We start from the raw sequence: 25,601 nt of genomic DNA on the forward strand, positions 1-25,601 counted from the left end.
GTCTGTAAATAACTTAAAAACCTTGCTTTAATAAATCTACTTTTTCTGCTGATAATGTTATCAGGTAAATCTTTTTTTTTTTCATTAACACTAATATTTCACCAATGGAGATTCAGAGACAGCCCTTTGCATTCCAGTATATTTAAATGAATGAGAATACTGTTTCCATTTTTAACAAATTGAAAATTTTAGTCAGACCTCATTCACTCTTGTGTTTCCTTTTACTTATCTTTGTAAAGCCCTGTTTTCTTTCTTTCTATACTTATAGGGAGCCCCTTTACCCACTACATCAAACTATTATTCTTCAAATTATTTTCCATGATTTCACAGTCTCTTTCTAAGAAATAGCAAATCGAAATTACAAAAGCTTCTTTAAATTCAAGTAAGCTGACCTGACGTTTTCAGTTTTGTTTCTCCCTTGGTATTCCTGTTAATTACAGAAATTCAAGAAATAGTTATTTCTTCCTAGAAATCTTCCTTGATCTGCAGTTTTGTAAAATATTCATCTCCAATTATTGTCTGCCTTAATTTTTTTCCATTTTTGAATTCTCTTATTCTGAGATTTTAAAAAGCATCAATAGTAATAGTTTTTTTAATGGAAAAAATAGGTTGGATTTTTCTTTAACAGTATGAACTGTACTTTTCAAAATTTTTAATTTACATATTTATTTTATTGTTTGAAAGAGAGAGATCCCATCTGTTGGTTTATCCTCAAATGCTTAAGCAAGTCCTAAGCCAGGTCAAAGCCAGGAGCTCAAAATGTGTCCAAGTCTGTACGGCGGGAATCCGGCTGTTTGACCCATCACCCACTGTCTGAGAGGATGTACATTAGCAGCAAGCTGGACTGAGGAGCAGTTCCCCGCCTTCTGCTCTGGGATGGGGCGCCTAAAGCTGTCCTCTAGTCACTGTGCCAAACACCCACCATCTGCTTTTGATATCATTCATATTCTACTAGATCTATATCTGCATGGTCACTTAGTAAACGCTGAGACTGAAATAGTCTTCATTTACAGACTTTACTAGAAATCATTTCTCCACATTGGAGGCCATTTACAGATGTTACGAGATACAGGTGTTTAATTCTAGCTAAAAAAAACTAGCCGAGTGCCAGGCATGATGGCTCAGTGGCTAAATCTTCACCTTGCATGTGCCAGGATCCCATATGGGCACCAATTCATGTGCCAGCTGCTCCATTTCCTGTCCTGCTCCCTGCTTGTATCCTGGGAAAGCAGTGGAAGATGGCCCAAAGCCTTGAAGTCTTATACCTGCTTGGGAGACATGGAAGAAGCCCCTGGCTCCTGATCTCAGATCAGCTCAGCTCCAGCTATTGTGGACACTTGGGGAGTGAACCAGCAGCTGGAAGATCTTTCTCTCTGTCTCTCCTCTCTGTATATCTGCCTTTCCACTACAAATAAACAAATCTTAAAAAAAAAAAAAAAAAAAGGAAAGGAAAACTAACCTAAATAATGAGCTTCCTAAATCATCCTAAATCATTCATTTTATTTAATGGTCTTATTAGTTCAATGTCTCCTAATTTAGGAATGCTGAATCGTTAGTTCCATAATATTAACCAAAATGGATATACTATTTAGGAAAGCAGTAATTTAATAAATAGAGCAATTTTCTAAACCTGATTCTCAGTTAAGTCACACTATAAAATCCTCTTGAATTTTCAAGAGAAAAAGCCATTATATAAACTATTTCCCACCTAAGGCCTTGGCATCATGGAATTGCTTCAGTTCTAAAACATTACGAAATGCAGACCAAGAGATGTAAAGGTCAACAGTATATTCCATAAGTGATACATATAAATTAGGAAATAATTTGGAAGGACATTGCATATGATCAGCACAGAAAGGGAAATCACTAATTAGAATAAAGGGTAACAAGCAACTCATGCTATTTATTGTCAATATAACTTAAGCACTCAGTTAGTTGGCTTTGTTTAACTCTTGTTTTAACTTTTGCTTTGCAGTATAAACCTTTAAAATAATCAAGACATTTTCTTGCAAACAGGATTTAACTACAGAATTACAGAAAGAATATTAGGAGGAAGAGGAAAGTGAAGAGGGATTATCTTCCATTCACTGGTTCACACTCCAAATGTTCACAATAAAATGGAACTGGCCAGACCAAAGCCAAGAGCCTGGGACTCTATCCTGGAGTTCCACTTGTGTGACCCGGGCCCAGGTACTTAGGACTTCTTCTACAGTTTTCCTAGATGCATCAGCAGGGAGCTGGATCAAATATAAAGTTCAAACAGGCACTTCTATGAATGCCCATGGTAAATATGGCAGCTTAACTCACTGTATCACAGCACCAGTTCCAATTCATCCTTAGTTTCTAACAGCTGCTTTACTTTTAGGCAATCTGAAGTTCACAGAAAAATCTAGAAGAAGGCAGCAGGATATGTCATGACTTGGTAGGTGCATATCTCTGCATGTACTCACCTGCCCGCATCCATAGGATAGAGGAGAGAAAGAGCGTGATATATAGTATTATTTTTTTGCTTGGAAATTGAAGTTACAAGCAAATAGTAGGTCTAAAAGCAGTACCATGTGTCTCCAATGATTTAATTATCATTTTCTCCATCTTTTCCAAATGCCTTTTAATTTATGAGTTCGGGAGTAGCAAAAAGAATTCCCTTTTAACCAAACAAATTCCACATAAATGTTACTTATATAAATTTCTTTCTTAAAGTGCTATTCTCAATTTGTGTATAAAAGCATTAGATGTGCAGTGAAGACTTCTTGCTGTCATGTCCAAAAATGGAAAGGAGCATTCAAATATAGCAGATGTAGATTTCACTCATTTTTACATCTTCACATTTGGTTAATCCCCCAGTTAAAAGGAGAGTAATTGCAAGTCGTTTCTGTTTGATTATGGTTAACCACCAACTCATTTTTAATTCATTCTCAACACATACCCGTTAAGTTCCACAGGGGCACAGATGTTTATCTATTTTGCTTTTGTAATTAATTGAGCTATTAGGGCAGTGCCTGCAATATAAGAGCACCCTTCCTCCACCACCGCCTGACCTCTTTTTTTAAATTATTTTCTTCTAGTTTCTTGTAGTTTTTAAAAAGATTTATTCATTTTTATTGGAAAGGTAGATTTTCAAAGAGGAGGAGAGACAAAGAAAAAAGATGTTCCATCTGCTGGTTCAATCCCCATACAGCCGCAGCAGCCAGTACTGAGCTGACCAGAAGCCGGGAGTCAGGCTTTTTCCAGGTCCTGCCTGAACTTTTACCCATTTTCCTTCTATGTATCCTTAGCCATCCACTCTCCTGCCACCACGAAATATTCCAAAAATAGCAAGCAAAACAATTCAATCCAGATCACTTCGTTTCTCTTCAAAGTCACCCCCAACATGAGTCCAGCACAATATCTTAGTGACTAAATCCTCGCCATGCATCAGCCAGGATCTTATTTGGGAGCTGATTCATGTCCTGGCTGCACCTCTTCCATCCAGCCCGCTGCTTGTAGCCTAGAAAAGCAGAAGAGGATGAGCCAAAGCCTGTAGGAGACTCAGAAGAAGCTCCTGGCTCCTGGTCTCAGATCTGCTCAGCTCTGGCCATTGCTGTCACTTGGGGAGTAAACCGTGGACAGAAGATCTTTCTCTGTGTCTCTCCTTCTCTCTATAATTCTGCCTTTCCAATATAATCAAATAAATAGATAAATGCTTAAAAGAAAAAAAAATCTATTCCTCCAATGGTTTGCTATCCCTCACAGAGAAAGTCAAATCTCATCAAGATCCTCCACACACAACAGACTTCCACAATGTCAAGGGCAGAGATAGTCTTCCCAGAGAGCTCCAGAGAGACAGTGACAGAGGTGCCCTTCATGCTAAAGAAATGGGCTCAGAAACTGGCACATAGCACTTCATTCACTACAGAGGTCAAATGATGTCCTTCCATAGGCCACATTCGGAGAAATAATCACAAGGACTCATACACCAAAATCATGGGACGTAGTGCCTCTCCTCCTCCTAGTTCTGTTAGTCCCAGTCAGGCCAGCCATGCAAGAGACGCCTCAACAACAGCTGAACTCGCACCCAGGAGTTCTGTCCAACACCATGACTTTCTAAGACAACCCAGTTTCAACCAAGGGATCTTAGTGCCTCCATGATCTGAAACTTCCAAAAATACATGTACTTGGCACTGATTTCTGACATGCAGGGTTGGATCTGAGATAGGGAAATGGGGAGAATACTTAAAGTGATTGTTAGTTGCATTACCAACAAGAGCCATCATGCATAACAGTATATAAAACAATTCTGAGAATTTATTGTCAGATAAGAACCAAAGGCAAAAAAAAAAGAGGAAATTCTTGAAATATTTTGTCTTCCCTTTTGAATTCACTTTTGTCTAATATTTGCATATCATATATTATTAATATAGGCTTTTATTATCAGATCTCTGCAAATCTTAATTTATTATTATACACCAGCTGTTGTGAGCTGTTCACAACCACTTTTAAGTAGAGAGTGATAGAATTTGTAAATTGCTTACCCAGTATGCAATAGAATTTAAAAAGATGCGTGAACATGTAGATGCCCGTAATATATGCTGACGACAGGAGAGTGGATTAAGGCAGCTGATGAGGGCAGTGGATTAGGGGAGAAGACTGGCTTTGGGGCAGCAGAGGCTGAAATAATTTTTTAGTTCAGCTGTGGTATGCAGCTTGCATAGTTTTGTATAGCCTATTAGCCTGCAGTGCCCTCCTCGGTTATGCCTGGTCCACTCTCACTTCATTCTGTTGACATGGCTCAAGCATCATCCTTCCAGGACAGCTTGTCTGCCAGAATTTGATTTGGTATTCTCAATGAACCATGTATCTCTCTCCCTGCCCATTGCACAGTGACCTGTCATTTCTGATTTATTTCATTACTGATTACATAACAATAGACCTCAGCCACTATGATAGAGCCTGTGATGACAGAGAAACAGTCAGATTCATTTTTTCACTGAAAGCAAAACTGATGTTTAATAACTCAGTATCGTAATAGGGACAAGCATTTGGTGCGGCAGCTAAGATGTTACTTAAAGTATCACGGGCCCAGTGTGGCAGCCTAGTAGCTGAAGTCCTCGCCTCACACTTAGCAGGATCCCATATGAGCTCCGGTTCATGTTCCAGCAGCCCCACTACTGGAATTAAGGATGCTATTGGAATTAAGCATGCTTTTGATGAAAGCGTGCCACAGCCCTCTGCCCCTCTTTCCCATTCTCCCATTTCTGGATGCCATCAGTTTTGCATTTGTTTCCAGTCAACACACGCAATGCATCTACAAGGTTAAGCGAAATATTCAACATAATTTAAATTTTCATAATCAAGATAGTATTTGTCTCACATATTGTGATTAATCTGCTACTTCTGCTATATTTGTGCCTCAGAATGAACTGAAAATTAGTTTAAAATAACTAAGTATATAAAGACAGGAAACTCAATCAACATTTTATCTTTTCCCCCTCAAAAATAACATTATATACTTTATAAGTACTCACAGATTAATTATTACGTTTGTATGGCTTATACATTTGTATGTGATTACATATTGCATATAAGTAATTTATAGAGTACTTACAAATAAATTGTGCATATGTTCTATGCATAAATGTACATGAGATATACAATTTTACAATCATTTTATATTGCACAGCTGAAACAAGCCCAATGTTGGCATGAATGACTCAAAATGAAAAAACAGAGGTAAAACAATTCTTGTTCTCGGTTTATATCCCTACATTTTTCCTTTTCCGAAATTCTTTGGGAATATTTTCAAATTTACCAAAAGTTACAAAGCAAAGAAATTCCATATAGCCCACACCCAACTTCCCCTATTGCAAATGTCTCATATTACTGTAAATATGTTTGTCACAATTAATAAACAACAAGCAACTTCTTAAAAATATTTTTTTTCATCCAAACTCTTTCTATCCATGCCACTTTACAGTCTGTGGCAGTCAGCTTTCTGAGCTGAGAATGCACTGATTTTTGTTCAGTGTTTTTTTTTTTTCCTTTAGCCCCCATGTAGGAAGGAGAACATGCAATATTCATCTTTCTGAGTCAGGGATTCTTTATTCTAATTGGTGAAACTACGCAGAAGAACAAAAGCAGCATCAACTATGAGTCTGAAGAAATGCAAGCTTCACCCAAGCAGAGGAAAGCAGCTGGAAGCTAGCACACAGGCGTGTCAACAGTGATGCAGGGCTGCTTGGAAGGCAAGCACGGAGAGGGGATGGGAGGAGAGAACTGGAATTCTGAAATGTTTTCCCGGTCCAGTCTGAGCTCTGTCCTTGCTGACTCACATCATGCCTGATGTGTAGCGGTGTCAGTGAAAACATGCTGATTGTCTATAGCCTGGATAATATCACAGTGTCTCTGACTCTTTGTACCTCTCTCATAGAGGGATAAGATATCATCCAAAATGCTACTACAAAAATTAAAATAAAATATTTGAACACACACAAGGGTACTTCAATGACTTAGTTTTTAAAATGAGATTAAGAAATGCTTGCTTAGGGCCCGGCGCTATGGCCTAGTGGCTAAAGTCCTCACCTTGAACGCCCCGGGATCCCATATGGGCACCGGTTCTAATCCCGGCAGCTCCACTTCCCATCCAGCTCCCTGCTTGTGGCCTGGGAAAGCAGTCGAGGACGGCCCAAAGCTTTGGGACCCTGCACGCATGTGGAAGACCTGGAAGAGGTTCCTGGCTGCTGGCTCCGGATCGGCGCACACCGGCCATTGTGCTCACTTGGGGAGTGAATCATTCCTCTCTGTCTCTCTTCCTTTCTGTATATCTGACTTTGTAATAAAAATAAATCTTTAAAAAAAAAAGAAATGCTAACTTTCAAAGTTCGAAACTTGCTTGGTGTTAAACCATTAAAAAAAAAAAAAAGAAAAAATGCTTGCTTAGGTAATTTTTGAATTCCATAAATAGTTCTTTTTTAACACATGTTTTCTATGAACTCTGTGGAGACCCCTTCATGTATAGTAACCTCTAAGCTTTTCCTCTGAGGAACGTAGAGGCATAAGTTGTAGAATGTTGAAAGCCCATTTATCACAATATGGATGCAACTTGCCTGGGAAAAGAAGTTGGCCTATGACTGGAAACAAGAGAAGGACAACACTTCACCTGGGGTTATCTTCTTCCTTTGGCTTCAACCACTCCCAACCCACAGGGGTGCTGGTTCCTGTCCTGGCTGTTATTTCCCATCCACCTGACTACTTTTTGTGTGGAAAGCAGCAGAGAATGGCTAAAGTCCGTGGACCCCTGCACTCAATGTGGAAAACCCAGAAGAAACTCCTGGGTTCTGGTTTGCAGTCCCTTCAGCCCTGGCCTTTGAAGCTATCAGGGAGTGAATCAGACAAGAAATCTCCAGAAGTTCATAGAAAATACACTATGTGAGGAAAAACTACACATTGGATTTGAAGCTATTTTTTGCACCAAAGTAAGCTAACCATTGAATTCCTTTTTCCATGCGTTTTTGAAATACCTTTGTATAGAAATTGTTCCCCTAAAAGTGTTTTCTTCGCTTTCAGCACCTCATTTGCCTTTATCTGCGTTTGCTCTCCTTTGGATCTCTTATGCTTTCAAATATCTCTTCTTTTTTCTATTTTTCCTTTTCACTTAGTCTCTTAAAGATTTCTGCTTTAAAGCAATTTTTCCTTATCCACCCCTCCAATCCCACCAGTATTGCAATGAAAATTCTATTTGAAGGGTAATTCTTTACATGTTTAGATAACAGTAGGTGAATATGATACTAAATTCTTACCATAGTGCAATTTAGAGACCAGGAAGAAAGTTAAGATCCAAATCTAAATCCTAAAATAGTATATTCTCAATGTATAAAGTATTAATTACATTATGCATTCCTATTACTTAGAAAACCTTGAGACAGAAGCAAAGAACTGCATTTATTCTGCTCTCAGCCCAATGTGCTACACAGAAAAGAATATCATTATATTATAATTATTAATACTGCAATTTTTAACTGAAAACAAAGGTAGGGCTCATCTAATTCAACAATGTTTTTATTTTCTCAATTTTCTGGTGCAAAATGGATTCTGTTTTGTATCTTTGTATAGAAAGGAACTTAGATTGTCTCTAAAAAGTAAATCATAGGGTTTTTCCAGACTTCATAAAAATAATGACTCTTGGGCCCGGCGGCGTGGCCTAGTGGCTAAAGTCCACGCCTTGAACGCACCGGGATCCCATATGGGCTCCGGTTCTAATCCCGGCAGCTCCACTTCCCATCCAGCTCCCTGCTTGTGGCCTGGGAAAGCAGTCGAGGACGGCCCAAAGCTTTGGGACCCTGCACCCGCGTGGGAGACCCGGAAGAGGTTCCTGGTTCCCGACTTCGGATTGGCACAGCATCGGCTGTTGTGCTCACTTGGGGAGTGAATTGTCAGATGAAAGATCTTCCTCTCTGTCTCTCCTCTCTGTATATGTGACTTTGTAATAAAAATAAGAAATCGCATTTATTTTTAACATGTTGGCTGCTCAATACTATGTCAATTAATTCCATAACGATGTTAATTGTTGCTGATAATATGTTAGTGCTTTTATTTGATCGGGATGATACTCTGCTGTCTCTGCTGGGGAGACCAGGGAGGGTCTCCCCAATAAGTAGTTGGACTTAACTGGGCTATAAGATGCTGGACTCTATGCTTGGCATATGCTTGCTAAGAGGGAATCTCAACTGAACTTGAACTATGGTTACGCAACAGGGTGGTGGAACCCACCATGGGGGGAGGGTGTGGGGAAGTGGGGAGAGAATCCCAGTTCCTATGAAATTACAACACAATGTAATTAATGAATAAATTTAATAAAAAAAAAGTAATGACTCTTTTCACCATATTGCATAGGTTGAATTGTAAATAACTATTACTTGACTCTCCTGTAGCATGAAGTTGTATATTGGTCTCTGAAGCAAAATTATGGTAAAGTCAAGCAAATTTTTGAAATTTCCAAGGAGTACAGCTAAATGTTCTCAGCACTGAGATTACTTTTCACTTCCTATCCACCTATAATCCAGCACTCAAAGAAATGACTTCAGTTTTAGGTTTCCAGAGTGAGGAGTTGATACTGGCACTGTGGTATAGTAATGGATCACCCTTTACTTCGATTCCTACCTGCTCCACTTCCAGCCCAGCTTACTGTTAATGAGCCTTGGAAAGCAGCAGAAGATGGCCCGAGTGTTTGGACCCCTGCACTTACACAGGAGTGAATGAAGCTTCTAGCTCCTGAGTTCTGTCTGGCCCAGCCCTGGCTATTGCAGCCATTTGGAGAGTGAATCACAATTCTCTCTCTCTCTCTCTCTCTCTCTCTCTCTCTCTCTCTCTCTCTCCATAAATTTCCTTACGAATAAAATAAATAAACCCTTAAAAAAGAATTAAGAGCATGTTCTCTTGTCTAATCCTGCAGATGGACACATGATATATAATAAACTAAGAGCTTTTCAACCTAAATCACTTAGCAAATATGATTTTGATACTGTTTCCTGATATAAGTGTGCCTAGAAATACCAAAAAAAATCAATTATTAAGGTTCAGACAAGCAAAACAACACATAAATGCATACAACCCTCCCAAGCATGATCATCCACACCTTTCTTCACAAGATTAGCAGTGATTGTCATCAAACTGATCAATCTATGTATATATATCTATGGATATAGATATATATATGGTGATCTATGATGCGATAATGGGAATTATGTGTGTGTGCATGCATCAGTGTGTCTACATTGGCTTATAAACTGCACACATCTAATATGTGTGTTGTACTAGACGCATTTTGTTTCTTGAGCCTTACAACCATGCAATTAGCATTTGAAATACTAATAAGAGCCCTTTGTGGTCAAGTGAGGTACCAGTTGTATTACCCAAAAAAGATCAAATTTGCTGTGCTTATATACATAAAGGTAATGCTGTGTGCATTAACATCTGTTACAATGTGCTAAATAGAAGACCATAACCAAAGAATGAGTGAGCAAAAGTTGTTCTATAAAATTATGTGGTGTCCATTCTCTGACTACTGCAAAAGTATTTTTGGATAGCACAGTATTTGAGCCTCTTATTTTTGTAAAAGGACAAGAAACATGTTTTTGTCCCTTCTTTCACAGACTCAAGATACTATGGTCACTGCATTTCTCAGGATTTGTTGCCCAGTGGATCTACCAGGAGCTCAAATAATAGTGCAAGATATAGTGCAATAGTGCAATTAAAAGGACGAGACTAACAATAAATTTCTTACTGAGTTAAGTACTCCCGAATAATTGGAAAAAGGGGGATTCAAATCTTATTGTTTATTTAAAAAATTAAATATTTGTTTTACTTATTTGAAAGACACAGTAATAGGAAAAAGAGAGAGAAAGATTCCATTTTCTGGTTCACTCCCCATATGGCAACAATATCCTGGGCTGGATCAGACTGAAATTAAGAGCCAGGAGCTTCTTCTGGGATTCCCTTGTGGGTGCAGGGGCTTAAGAACTCAGACCATCTTCTGCTGCCTTCCCTGATTCTTTAGCAGGAAGCTGGTGGGAAGTAGAGCATCTGGGTCTCAAACCACAACCCATATAGCCTCTCTACGTCACAGGCAGCAGCTTTACTTGCTATTCCACAATGAAAACACGGTAGCAGTTAATGTTAAAGGAATGAAGTCTTTTGAAAATGTTTCAATGGATACTAAAATTAGAGCATGAATATCTAAGCATTTCTCCCCATCATTGATGCTGGGACAAACCAACAATCCTATGTCTTCTAGTAAGATGTGAGACACACAGGTACAACATCACTCAGTGTTCTTCATACCCAAATGCCTTATGATCTGAATCTAACCATGAGGATATTAGATCAACCCAAACTGACAGACTCTGCACAACCACTTTTCAAGATGCCTAGGACAAGGAACAAAAGATTATATATCAGTGGTTCTAGAAGACTTGAAAGATAACAAACTTGGATTAGATTATAGACCCAGGGCGGGAAAAAAAATCAAGGATATTGCTGAGACATCGTGAAATTTGAATATTCAGAATGAATTCAGTTGTTCTACACATACCAAATTCCCTTATTTTCATTAGTATGCTGACTATATTGTGAACATACAAAATAGAAAATAAGAGATAAAGGAGAACGATGTCTTCCATCTGCTCTTGATGTGATAAACAGTTCATTAAAAATGTATAAGTAATGGGCAGGCTTTGTGGCATAATCAGTAAAGCTGCCACCTGTCACATTAATATACCAAATGGGTGCCTGTGTGAGATTCACCTGCACCACTTCTAATCCAGTGCACCTGGACAAGACAGACTAAGCGTGCCCAAGCATCTGGGCCCCTGTATCTTTGTGGGATATCAGGGAGAAACTCTGGGCTCCTGTCTTCAGCCTTGCATCATCCTGGCTGCTGAGATCATTCGTAGTCGCTGGACAATGCCTCTCTCTTTCTCTCCATATCCTTTTCTCTGTTACTTGGCCTTTCAAATTAACTCTTTAAAATGCATTTTCTTCAATGTGTAAATAAATATATGCATAACGTACATTTCTATGTGTTTATATATCTACGTATGTATATATATGGAGAGAAAGAATATCCAAACAAATGGGGAAAATTTAAAAATTTCTTTTACACTAACCTCAAATTTCAAATAATACAATTTATGCATACCTAAGGCATTTCTTTAGGCTCAAATTTTCATCTCCTTGACTTTGAAAGTTCCAGTAAAACCACAACATGTTGGTTGCCCTACCTCACAAGCACAGGGTAAGAACTTATGTTGGACATAGAAGAGAGGTGTTCATTCCCATGTCACTTTGTTCGAATGCTAAGACATAATTATATATTTATGGAAACAAAAAGTCAATGTAAGACAACAGTATCATTAGAAGGAAGAAAGAAGAAACAAACTGTGTTATTGCAGTGTTTAGCACATTTGAGCAGTAACTTGTTAGAAAAAATATAAAAATAGGTGTTTACTATGCATTTTGCTTTTACAGAATACCATTTAGCCTATAAAAATCTGAGTTTAACATCAGAAAATATAATCAATATGCAAAATTCTTTGCTTGCATATAAAGAGATTGCCTCCTTATGTAGAAGATTAAAGGAAACCAATTTCTCTCATGCTGCTGTTTAATATCTAATGAGAGACTTCAATTTACTTCAACTGAGATTACATCTTAGCATCCATCCAAGAAACAGTACAATAGCTGGCTTGCATTATGCTCTGGTTCTAAAGGGAAAACAGATGAATAGCATAATTGTATTTTCGAAACACTTTAAACAGCTTTGATGCTTGGAAAGTCACTTCACTTTTTGTCAACAAATAATGCCAATATTCCTTTGATCTTTAAAAATGCAGATTTAAAGCAAGCTTCTTGACAATTTGTATACATTCCAGCTGAGAAATATTTTAGCCAATAAAGATTAAAGATATCTTCTTATTACTGCTATACATTCAACATAAATTCCTCTACAAATGTCTTTTGGGCTAAATATAAAAGAATTCTAAAGGGATTTTCTGTAAGGCAGTCTCGAAATATGCTCCACACATCTCTTCCAAAGGAAGTCAGAAAATCCTGCGTTGAATTTCTCAAGTGCCTTGACACAAAAAATTTCTTCCTGCTATCCTGAGAGTTTCTGATAACAATTAGTGCTCACTCTATTATTTTTATGACATTTGTACTACCTGCAGTGACAAAGACCGTATTGGGTGAGGAACTCAGGTAAGCAAACTATGACAGTGGACATCAAACGTTCCACCACAAGCGATAACTGAAATCTCAACACCATATTTTTGGTTTTATTAAAACATTTCCCATGAGCAAGGTCTCCCAACAGGGCAGTTATGGCTCTGTTAGCTTCAGACCAACATAATTGCTCTTACAGGTTGTACTCCTAGGAAAAACCATCTCAAGTCCATTGTTTGTTCCCTGGAGGTCCCAACAACTGCCCTGAAGGGTGACTGTGGTCAGTGTCTGCCTCATAGTTCTCCCAAAGGCTGCTATGTTTCTTGGCAATTCGTGGTTCAGCTTTGCTATCTCACTACCATCTGTTCAACAAATGGTTACCGGATTCCTGCAATTTTTCCAACAGTGTGTTCAGAGCTGGAGATAAAAATATGAAAAGCAGTATGGCTGTCCCTGAGAAACTTTCAGAAACTTACATAACCATAGAATCATAAATAGAAGAATGTGGTTAAGTGCTGTGCAGCTGCTTGCCCTGGTGTCAGGGGAGCATGGAGAGGCAGCAAAGGCATCTAACCTTTGATAAATTGATTCATGATTTGGCTGCTGCTAAGCATTCCAAGCCCAGGGCTTTCAAGAAAATAGATGAAGATTTTTAACTCTGGGATACACAGACATAATCTCTGTTATCAAGACAGTTCTGAGAAATTTTTTTACATGTGTATGGTTTTATTTCAGTGAGAATCTTCAGCATTTAAATCAAGAGTCAGCCAGAAAAAGACGAAGAAAGAAAAGGGGGAAAAAAGGAGTGGTGGACATGAGCCTGGCCCGTATTTCCAATTTCTTGTTAAGCACTAACTGGAAGAGAGACGTGGTGCAAGCAATTTTATTTTCTTCTTCAGATTACGAAAGACACTTTGTAGTCTTTTCATTGAGGTGGGTGTGTGTCTACGAATGGCTAATAAAATGTGATGGAAATGATATGCCTTCTGCAGCAAGGCACCTCTGGATGATTTCTCTTGCTCTTTTGTAGCAGAAACGAGGCCCCAATACCCTAAGGAAGGCAGCCATCCTAAGAACAAAGTTATCATAGGGCAGGAGAACTTCAAACAGTTTCTGACCCTGTGAAGACTTCAGATAAATTATTTTAAAAGTATGATCTGTTCACATATCGTAATCTATCCTGATTCAAATTAGCAGAGAAATTTTAATCAAGAGTAAAGTCTGGAACATTTAATTTCCAAATTAGACTAAACATACTAACTACTGGGTTGAAACTGCTATTGGATTGGATTGGACCCTCTATCATCTGCAAAGTTACTTTGAGATTTTATCCATAAGCAGGGAAAGAACTGGTCACCTAAGAAGATTGTTAGTAGCAGCTTAGGAAGTAAATTATGGTGTTTTATATCAGTGTCAAAATATGATGTTTTATTTTTACTGACTGTGGAAGTTTAGTAGCTTAGGATAATTTATTTAAGACCACGTCAGATAACAAGGAAATAAATGATAGCAGAGACCAAAATAATTTTAAAAATTGATTGCTTCTTGGTTTTAGGTGTGAATGGAAGTGATTCACAAAATAACATTGTGAATTCACAATAATTGCCCTTTTCTGGAAGCTAAAATTTTGTACTTTTAGATGTTTGTAATTTGAGTTGACTGTTTTATTTTCTTATGTTAATATTGGTTACTGTCAGGACTGTTACAATAAAACCTCATCTTGGCCTCATTAAATATAAATATGCTGACTAGTATTATTCATTATTTCACTTTGGTAGATAGCAAAAATTGTCACAGAGTCTTATCTTTTTCCCTATCAAGAGACAACATATTTGTCTCTTGAACCTGACTTAGTCTTTTGAACTTCTTTAGCCAATCAACTCTGCTGCATGAGGCAAAAGGCTCTGACTAGGTTGGTCTGGATTCTGGAAAGCTGGCATTCCCATATGAACCAGGCTAGCCTGTAATACAATGAGAGGCACTCAACACAATTACCTTCATTATCCCTAATGATGACTGGATACCTTCCAGGGACAGACTTGCTAAGCTAGCTTCAGATGAACACCAACCCATGAAGAACTCCCTGAGTTTTCAACATGCTGTTGAGTTATCAACATGCTGACCCACAAAGTAATAAGCTAAGCCTATGTCCTTTTAATGACCTATGTTTGGCAATTGTTAACTAAATGGGAAAAACTAATTGATAAAATGGTAATCATAAAACAAATATTAATAAAATGTTTGTGGTAAAACAAGAAATGTTACTGCTGCCGCAGCACTGGCATCTTAGAAGGATGCTGGTTTGAATCCTGGCTGTTCCACTTTTAATCCAGCCTTCAGTCAATGCACCTGGTCAAGCAGTAGAAGATGGACCAAGTGCTCCAGACATTATCATTTGGGGAGTCAACCAGCAGATGGATGATATTCTCTCTGTCTCTCTCTCTCTCTCTCTCCAACTCTGCCTTTTGAATAAATACATTTTAAAATCAAATATTAATTATTACAAACCATGCTAATAGTTCTGCCGATTGTGAAAGATCATTATGAAACAGATACTAAATATCATTAATGATGCATTTACACAGATATTCTGGCATTTAAAATTACACAATTTTGTTTCTTAAATTAGTCATCTTGGACTTATATAATGAAATGCCACAAACTAGATGTTTTAAGGAATAGAAATTCATTTTTTCACCCTTCCAAAAGGCTCAGAAGTCTAGGATGAAAGTTCCAGGTGGTTCATTTCCTGAGAGGCTCTTCTTGGCTTACAGAGAGCCACCTTCTCACAGGGTCCTAAAACGCTATAGAGAGACAAACATTTCTGCTTCCTCTTCATCATAACCCCAGCTTCCTGAAATAGGGCACCATCTTAATGTCCTCATGTGACATTTGTCACACACCCCATAGGCCTTCTCTCCAAATATAGCCACACTGATGGTTAAACTTTCTATGTTGGAATTTGGAGAAGACACAAATTTTTAGTTCATAACAGCTCTAAAAACACTATTTCTGTTGAAATTCTTGTAGTATAACCCATTTTCTTATGGGACAATTGAAACTGCATAGCCCTTACCTGTTCTTTTCTCCATAAAAAGTTATTTTCAAAGTTTTATAAGAAAACAATTTTTACATTATTAAGCTGACTTTGTTGTAGAAATAACTGAAAGTTGTGCTGCAGAATTCATCTATAAAACAGCATTACACTTAAGGAAGTGTTTTGAACTGTAGCAGTTTTTACAAGTAAAAGTAGTCTTTAAAATGAATCATATGTAATGTTCTACTCCATAGAAAATATTTTTAATGTTGTTTCACTAGCTTTTGTCTTTCTGGGTCCATTCCACATAATCTTACTAATGATGGCTTTAGAGCAAATCTCAATATATACGATAACAAGGCTTTGCAGTGAATTCTTCTTTAAAGACTGTCTTTGATTGTATTCACCCTCTCAAGTTTAAATTTTAGAATGAGCTTGACAGTTTTTATAAAAATAATATGCCATTACTTTGAGTAGGATTCCATGAAATGTGTAAATAATGTCTTTCAATATTTTTTTAAAGTTCTTCCTAGAGATCTCCACATATACAATTAGAAGTGTTCCTAGGTATTTTACTATGCTTGGACTTTTATAAATGATACCCTGAACATTTTTGTATGTGTCCTTACTTTTAATGGATAAATGTATTCATAGATATTTAACTAACCAGACTTTATTCTGCAATTCTTTAAGAATTATTTGTTTGTTATGAAAGTCAGAATTATAGAGAGTAGGAAAGAAATATCTTGCATCCTTTGGTTCACTCTCCAAATGGCTATAATGGCCAGGGCCAGGGCAGGCTAAAGCCAGGGATTTCATCCAGGTTTCCCAAATGGAAGGCAGGACCCAAACAAATTGGATCAGCTTTCTTTGCTTTTTCCAGGCCATTAGCGGGGGGGGGGGGTGGATTGGAAGTAGAACAGCTGGAACTCACACTGGTGCCCATGCAAGATGCCAGCATCACAGGCAGCACAATTCCACATCACAGTTTTGAATCCAGCAATTTTTCTATTACTAAGACAACAATTGTTTTTAAGTGAGCATGAGTTGGCAAGTACTGTGCTTTTACTTAGTTATTATTTTCTAATACACCTGTTTCTTTAAAAATGTATATTTTTATTGGAATGAAGAGCAGATTTACAGAAAAAAGGAGCAACAGAAAGATTTCCTCTCTGCTGATTCACTCCCCAAATGGCCACAACGGCCAAAGCTGAGCGTATCTGAAGCTAGGAGTGTTTTCTAAGTCTCCCACACGGATGCAGTATCCAAAGGCTTTGGGCCATCCTCTGCTGTTTCCCAGGCCTTATACAGTGAGCTGAATGGGAAGCGGAACAGCTAGGACATGGACCTGCACTCATGCGTGGTCCCAGCACATGCAAAATGAGCATTTAGTCCTTGAGCCATCATGCCAGGCTCCTATCTTTTACTTGTCATACTACACTGAATAAAAAACAGTAGTCAGAAACATGTCCTATTTTCTAAACTCAAAGTTATATTCTTCAGTGTATTGTCTTTGGGCCCATGTGGTAGCCTAGTGGCTGAAGTCCTCATCTTGCAAACGCTGGCATCTCATAAGGGCGCTGGTTCGTGTCCTGGCTGCTCCGCTTCCCATCCTAGCTCCCCGTTTAGGCCTGGGAAAGCAATGGAGGATGACCCAAAGACTTGGGACCCTACAGCCATGTAGGAGATCTGGGAAAAGCTCCTTGTTCCTGGCTTCATATCAGCTCAGCTCTGCAAATTGCTGCCACATGGGGATTGAACCAGCAAAGGGAGTTCTTTGTTTCTCCTTCTTTTTGTAGATCTGACTTTCCAATAAAAACAAATAGATCTTAAAAATGAAAAACAAAAAAAGCTTCCTCTTGATTTATGCTTTTTTCTGTTTCTAGCTTGCCTTAAATTTTAACATGTAATGTTAAAGAAAAATAAGATGCTGGACTCTATGTTTGGTATACGCTTGCAATGGGGGAACTCAACTGAACTTGAGCTGTGGTTATGCAACAAGGTGGAGGAATCCACAATGGTGGGAGGGTTTGGGGAGGGGTGGGGTGAACCCAAGTACCTATGAAACAGTGTCACATAATACAATGTAATTAATGAATTAAAAATAATAAACAATAAAAAATGGACAATGGTATTTGTTGATGCACAGTATAGAAGACTTCATTTAGTATCATGACAATAGATACAAGTACCATTGCATTGGAACCCTTCAATGGATAGAGATTGGACTCAAGTCTCTATACAGCATGAATGAGGAGGAATTTATAGGCAATGGGCAGGATAAGGGTCAATGGATGGAAACCTGCTATCAAAAATAAGTGGAAGATGATACATGGAAGATGAAGAATTCAATTAAACACAGAGGATAATCAAATATCAATGAAAAGGTCTCTGGCTGAGTTGACTCAACAGGATTCCTTTTCTGAAATTAAATATTATATAAAAGAACAGTAATGAGTCCAGAAGAAAATTCAGATCCTGACTAAATGGATAGCTAATCAAAGAATCTTCCTTACAATTAATATATTTTATCAAATCCTCTTTCTGTGAGGTGGGGGCAATTATATGATCTTCATAATCTTATGAAAAATTATATGAATTTATACTCATGTTAACATAACCTTATCTGAAGTAAACTTAACTTTGTGATAGTATTTGTTAGCATTATTGTTTATATGTTTTAAATTCTTACTAACATATTGGTTATAATTTTATCTATGTTTTATAAATAAAATTGCCCATGTTTTTCCTTTTTTCTGCATTCAGTATTAAAAATAGATTAGTCTTACGAATCAAGTTAGTTAAATGTAAAAGTATGATTAAAATTGAAATTATTTTTTCTGGAGTTTCAACTTAAATTTAATATCTTTTACTAATCACTCAATTTTTGATAGTTAGAAGATAATATCTTCTAAATCTTAGATTTATTAATGTATTTCTCTATGAATGTGTCAATTTAGTTAGTGTTTTTCAGGTTAAAGCACAAAATCTCTATAAAACTGTCATAAGTGTTAAAAACTCAAAAAAATAAAATGAATTACAAACATATATTCACATAAAAACTTGCTCACAAATATTTACTGAAGCTTTACTAATAACTGTCAAAACTCCAAAGCAACAAAAATATTCTTCAGGAGTTAAAACAATAACTTAGATAAAATAATCCATGCATGCAGTATCATCCAGTGAGAAAAATTATCAAACTGTACAGATAAGGAATTGATAAATGCATACTGTTAAGTAAAACGTTCAGTATGACAAGGCTGCATCCAATATAATTTCGACTGTATTTCATTATGGAAGAGGCAAGGTTATAGAAACAATACAAAAATCGGAGCTTTCCAGAGATTGTGGAAGAAGAATGAGAGGATCAACAGGTGGACAATTCAGTACACAGAATTTACTTCAAGTAACGCTAAAAAGGCAGATGCAGGCCATTTTACACTTGTCGAAATCTATTGGATCTACAACAGTAACATAAATGTAATGGTAGTTATAGACTCTGACATAATGGATGATTATTGGTTCATCAATCATAAGCAATATGTTACAGTAATGCAAGTTGACAGGAGTAAGGGAAAATACGTGCAGAAGATAAATGGAGCATGAGAATTGTCTGCAGTTTCTAATTATTAAATTTGTTCTACAAAAGTCTATCAAGCTTAATTTTTAAAAACAAATACTATATTTGTATCTTCTCCTATGCTACTTCTTAGTTTTATTATTATCGCCTTACCTGTGACACATATTTTATTATTACACTACATTTTTATTAGGATGGAATCCCAAACTGGCACTTTTAGACTGTTTCTTCTTTTCTAATTTTTCATGTAGCATTAAAACACGTTTTCCCAAACTAACTCATTTCTATTGCTAATATTATTTGATAGACAGTTTTGAGAAATTCTTTCATTTATGAAGGTTCTTAACGTACTTGTTTAAAAAAAAAAACTGCTGTCAAATTGTGATCTTCAGGGTCAATAACATTTACCAACCACCAGCTGCAAAAAGTCAGAAAGTTCTTAGCTTACCTCAGTGCACAGTTGCCTAAAACAGTCACTTAATAAACGTATTTATTTTAACACAGTGATCATGTAAATCTATCAGAGCAAGTGTTTCACTACTTAGACATACTCCATCTCCCCAACTGGTTGATCATATTTTCCAAATGATTTTGGGAACAGACAATAAACTGATTCAGGCCCATAACTGAAGACATGTCTCAGGACACAATGACTTCCAGTCTCCTTTCAAACTCAATGCTTTACAGTTGTCTCTAATTCGTAAGGAAATCTAGTTATGTCTTACTTGGGATGTTAGGTTAATAAAATGTTCCTAAACTTCAAAATTTAACTTGCCTTTTCTTTTCCGAGGGTGAGGGAAACAGTTATTTCTGCCTATTTTTTTTTTTACTAGCACAAGATGTTTATTTATAAATAAACAAAACCCCACAAAAGTGTATATGTCCCAACTTTCATATCACATTATAGCAAAACAGGTCCTTTTGGAGTGGGGATATGGATTTCTTTGCCAAACACATTATTATACTTGTTCCAAGGTTTCTAACATGATGATAGTGTTTCCTCATATTATCACCATTTCAATATTGTTCTGTCCACTATTTGCCATCTCCACTCATTCATTCATCACAAGATTCATGACAGCACTAAATCCTCACAGTATTTCCTGGACATGTCTGCCGCCACTGGCTGCATATAATTATAAATGATCCACAACACTGAAGAACTCATAAGTTTGATTCCTGTACATTTTCTTAAGCAATAATTGGAAAATATTTGAATTATTTTGTAAAGTTCCCTGTGAGTGTTCTTTATTTTGAGTGTTCAAATTAGGTTTTATAGTAAAGAACTGTAGTCTCAGGAACCTTTTATATAAAAATCTACTTATAAAATTCTTACCAAATTTCTTGGAAAAGTAGCAACTTATGAGTGCTTTAACTGTGCCATGCTCTGTGCTAGCCATGCTTTTTCTAATTGAATCCTCTCAAGAACTCTTCGAGGTAGATATCATCATTTTCATTTTGTAGATGAAAAGGTAAAAAGAAGCAGCTACATAAATGTCCAAGGCCACTAGATGGTAAGGGGTAGTGTCTCCATTCCAATTCCGTGTTGCAGGTCTCCAGGTTCTGTCATAATGGCCACACCATTTTGCCCCCAATCACTACTGCTTGAAAGAGGGTAAACAAGATGCTCTTCATAATTGCTTTTATAGAACATATGACTTTCTCCCACTTCAAAAGCCTAACTCAAAATAATTATGGTCACAATTAAATAGGTGTTTTATGGTCAACCCATCCACAGAATGTGAAGCCATTTCTGTTTTTGTGATTAATGACATTTTAGAGGTGAAAGGTACGTTTTTAATCATCCTCTCCAATCTTGTGTAACTATTCTGTTTTTCTGTAAGTTGTCTAAGACAATAGTCACCCATGTATAGATGGGTACGGACAAATAGATTCTGCTGTTTTTACTTCAGACTAAATTATATGTTTGGCTGGAAATTTAATCTTAAATAACCTAATCTATTTTTATTGTGTATTTGCATCTGATACATTATACTGTGTGTGTGTGTGTGTGTGTGTGTGTGTGTGTGTGTTCAGTGTGTGTTTTACAGAGAGTGGTATAACATGCTATTCCAGAATTTTTTTTCTCAAAATTGCATAAGCTACTTGTATCCTACAGCCTCTTTTAAAACAGGTAGCAGTATGTAATTGCAAAATAAGTTCCAACTGGTCCCACTCTGTCAGTCACAGGTAAAACTACATGTTTCAGGGAAAACCACAGAGAACCCCATAGATTAAACCTCGGTCACTGTGTATTGAAAACATCTGGGCAGAGAGGCATCTATTGCAGGCATGTTTAATAGTTGGCAAAGATCCTAACACAGGTGATTGGTCTCTTGCCAACAAAGCCTGGACATCTGCAGGGGATGAAGCCATTAATCTTAAATAACCAATGCTTCCTGCCTGCGGAACCAGGGTGAGCAAAGTATGATTGGATTCCAAATGCTGGAGCCTTTTCAGAAGCCAGGGGTCTATTTGATTAGAGAGATCCAGTGCAAAGACTTTCCAACTACAACTTGTCTTGTCAATACTTCCAATACCGCCCTAGACCCCAGGGTACGGAGACAGCTTGAATCTAGTAGCCTGTCTTCTTCATGATCAACCTCACAATAGAGCTTTTCTTTTCCCAAAAGAAGCTTTAGTACTGGCTTCTATGTGAACTGGGCAGTGAGTCCTTGCTCAGGAATAAGTATAAAGAATAATAAAATGTATTCTGTATAGGAATAAACTTTAATCCTCATGGTTTCTACTATAACGCATGCAAGATGACCACAAATGTGTTTTCTCAGGAACTGTAATCCTAAAACACAAAGAGTGAAGGGTGCAGTCTCATGCATTGGCTGCTTCTGTAAAGCATGATGAAAATGCATGTTCCATTGAGCTGAGGCCAGCCCAGCCGTGGAAGAGGAGCAGCAGCCAGAGACTCAGGAATCCCATCTGAGCTTCTTGGACATGTCACTCCGTCTCTCTCATTGACAGTTGTTTCTCTGTGGTGTGAGTGATTCCTTTTTTGCAAGTCTAGCCCGTAACACATTGGATTGTAAAGTAAAATGGTTGGAGGTAAAGAGCTTTTCAAAAGGAAAAATGCTCTATACATTTATTTTTAAATGTTTTGAGTTCTTACATGTTCTTATTCATTGCTGTGGACAGAAAACACTATACATGGCTTCGTGAACACAGACATAAACACACACCCACACCCACAGAAGCCTGATAACTGCCCTGCTGTGTATGTGATACGTATGTTAACATATCAGGATTCATGGATCATGAGAGCTTTTGAAAACATTAAAAAATCATAAAAGTAGAGCTACATTCACTGATTTAAACAGTATTCATCTATTCAAAAGAATCCTGCTGTCAAAAATTGGAGAAATGGGAATATCTCATCTTCAGATATTTAATTGTGGCCAATCTACTCTCTTATTTAGCCAATAAACAAAACAAAACAAAAAAAATGTTTAAGGAGCAGGTGTTCAATCTATCAGGGCCCAGCAAGATAGCGTAATGATTAAACTCCTGGCCTTGAACTTGCCAGGATCCCATATGGGTGCCAGTTCTAATCCCAGCAGCTCCACTTCCCATCAAGCTCCCTGTTAGGAGCCACAGACTTATGGGCCTTAGACTTGGCCTACCTGACAGCCTGTTGCATTGCAAAAGCCTGCAAGCAGGGCTACAGCAAGCAGGATATTAGGGCAAAACATCCTCTGTAGAGCAAGCAGAATAGAACCTCCACCCTTGTTCCTGTTCAAATAATTAGTTCCTCCCCTGTTTCAATATAGCTGATTAGTTCCTTCCCTGCTTCAATGAAGATAATTACTCCCAGGAAACCCCTCCCTTCTTCCCCCTCCCCTAGAGAAGAAGGTATATATATGAGGAGTGAAAATAAAGAGAGAGGCACTCTTTTCCACCAAGTACAAGTGTCCGTGTGTTTCTTGGGCCAGCAGCCCGGGGCTAGCAGCCCGGCATTCCCAGTCCACCCTCGGGTTTGAGCGTCATGTCCTGCAGGTCGGGACAAATTGGTGGCCCTTACGGGGACCCTGATAAGGTGGAGCAACTGAGGAACCTCGCGGTGGAAGACTTCGGCCGAAGCGTTTGGGTGCGAGGCAAAAAGGGTGAGTAGATAATTGACTCGGATATTTCTAAGAAAAATTTTGTAGGGGCATAAGTGATTTCATCTCCAGACCCTCTCCCTGTCCTAGGACAAGAGGGACAATCTGAGAGACCCCTGGAACTCTGGAGGGGCATAGTTGATTTCATCCCCAGACCCTCTACCTGTTCTGGGCACGAGGGACAATCTGAGGGACCCCTGGAACTTTGGAGGGGCATAGTTCATTTCATCCCCAGACCTTCTCCCTGTCTTGGGGCACGAGGGATAATCTGAGGGATCCCAAAAATCCAGAGGCAAGCTTAGAGTTATGAAATTATTAATAGTTACTCCCTGTTCTTCTGAAAATCTATAGTGCTTGATGTGTGGTGATCTGGACTGGGCCGTTTTACTCCTGTCCTGCCAGGCCAAGTTCGACATGCATTATCCCCCTTCTCCTATTCTTTTCTTTCTTAAGGTTCACTCTGTTGCTTTTCGAGAACAGTTAGACCAACTCCTATTAGTAATGCTTTAATAATTTTTAATCAAGATTATACTGTTGGGATGTCCATGCTAATTATAAACAGCCTTAGCAAGCCAGGTCATGTGTATTTATCTTTATGAATATAGAAACAAAGTTAAGCCAACACATTAAGTTCTTCACATTACATTGGATTGATAAGGGACATTAGTATGTTTGCAAAACATAAGACATAAACTTGATCATGGCAAGTAAGACATGCATATATAAGTAGGTAGCAAGGTTGCTTGGTGTCTCTTTTTCTTCTGTGTATGAAGTCAGAATAGGAAATTATGAAAGTAGCTGACCTTCCTAGTGAGTTCAGTGGATGACTACATTAAGAATGGCCTGATTGTGAGTGAGTATCCAGACAGACAGTAGTACTAAGACTCTCAAAACTTTTGCTTGAAATAATACTTGATATCTATTAGGGTGGTCATTCAATAACAGTAGAAAAATATAGCTTATTTTCTCAGTGTCTCTCAGTAGCTGTTGAGTAGACACATAATGAAACTCTGTGTATCAATTAGTTGAGAGAAAAACATTATTTCCATTTTGGCATTGTTAAGCCATTGCTAAGCCTAACAAAGTGACACTCAAAGCTTCTCATTTGCTAAAGTTGCATTAATGAAAACTAGGCCATCTTTGGGTTAATGAGAAGATTTGCTTACGTTTGACTCTCTCCTGCAAAGTTGTCTTACATTCGCCACTCATGCCCAAGGAGAAGAGAATAAAATCAGTTCTAACTATTTGGGCCTAATGAAAGCTACCAACACTTTCTTCTGTTCCTTTAAATATTTTCCCCCTACTTTTAGCTCTTTTTACCCTTAACTTTTAAAATATTGATCATGAGGGTAACTGCAGCAGATTGTCATTGGAACTCATGCTCAGGGAAAAAACCCAGTGGTTTTTGGAAAAATCTTTTGACTGCACAATGGCAAGGGCCAGACCCTGTTCTTATTTGGGGAAGAGGAAGTGTTTGTGTTTTCCCACAGGATGAAGACAGCCCCAGATGGGTTCCCGAAAGGCTGGATAAACACCATTCTCCCAGTCTCACTACTTCTACTTCTATGGAACCCACCACCCAGAAAAATAGAGACACACTGGGAATAATGAGAGTGATCCCACTTCCACTGTCATTGGGACCCACGACTAGAGTCCTCCTGAAGCTTTTTCAGGAATACTAATGCTGAGTTGATTTATTACTCAGGTTCAATGCAGTATGTGTCACCTTGGTAAGGTGGAAATGTGTCTCTTCACTTGCTAATCTCTCTCATGAGCTCTCTTACAGATTGAACGGTTCCTGGAATGCAGACTTTGAAAGCTTGACCAGCACATCTTTACCATTGATTCTACCCATGTTGTTCCTATTTCCTGGAATTCTCTTGCAGTTAGTATAGCCCAGGGGTTTCATTTGTTCAGGAACTGAGTGAGGGTTGCTGCTAGGATGACTCTTATGCATATGCCTCCTTTTGCTGTGCCTTCAGCTTAAGCGGCTAAAACAGCAAGCACAGGCTCAGCTAATGGCCATAAGACAAGCCTTTTCAGCCCTAGAAAGAAGGCAAAATCCTCAATTCTGGCCCTCACCTATACAGTAACTGGGGCTGGTAGTCAAAGACGGGCAACCTCTGACCCAGTCAGGTACCAACCTAAGACAGGAGTTAGGCTTTGCCATCTGCCT

General features: G+C 38.0%; 1 pseudogene; it reads right to left on the bottom strand.

Annotated features, from left to right (window-relative positions):
• Positions 1-20,272: 20,272 nt before the first annotated feature.
• On the bottom strand, positions 20,273-20,713 carry LOC131481245 (small nuclear ribonucleoprotein G-like; annotated as a pseudogene).
• Between the last annotated feature and the right edge of the window lie 4,888 nt (positions 20,714-25,601).

The sequence above is a fragment of the Ochotona princeps genome, chromosome 1 (genome assembly GCF_030435755.1).
Source record: "Ochotona princeps isolate mOchPri1 chromosome 1, mOchPri1.hap1, whole genome shotgun sequence".
NCBI lineage: Eukaryota > Metazoa > Chordata > Mammalia > Lagomorpha > Ochotonidae > Ochotona > Ochotona princeps.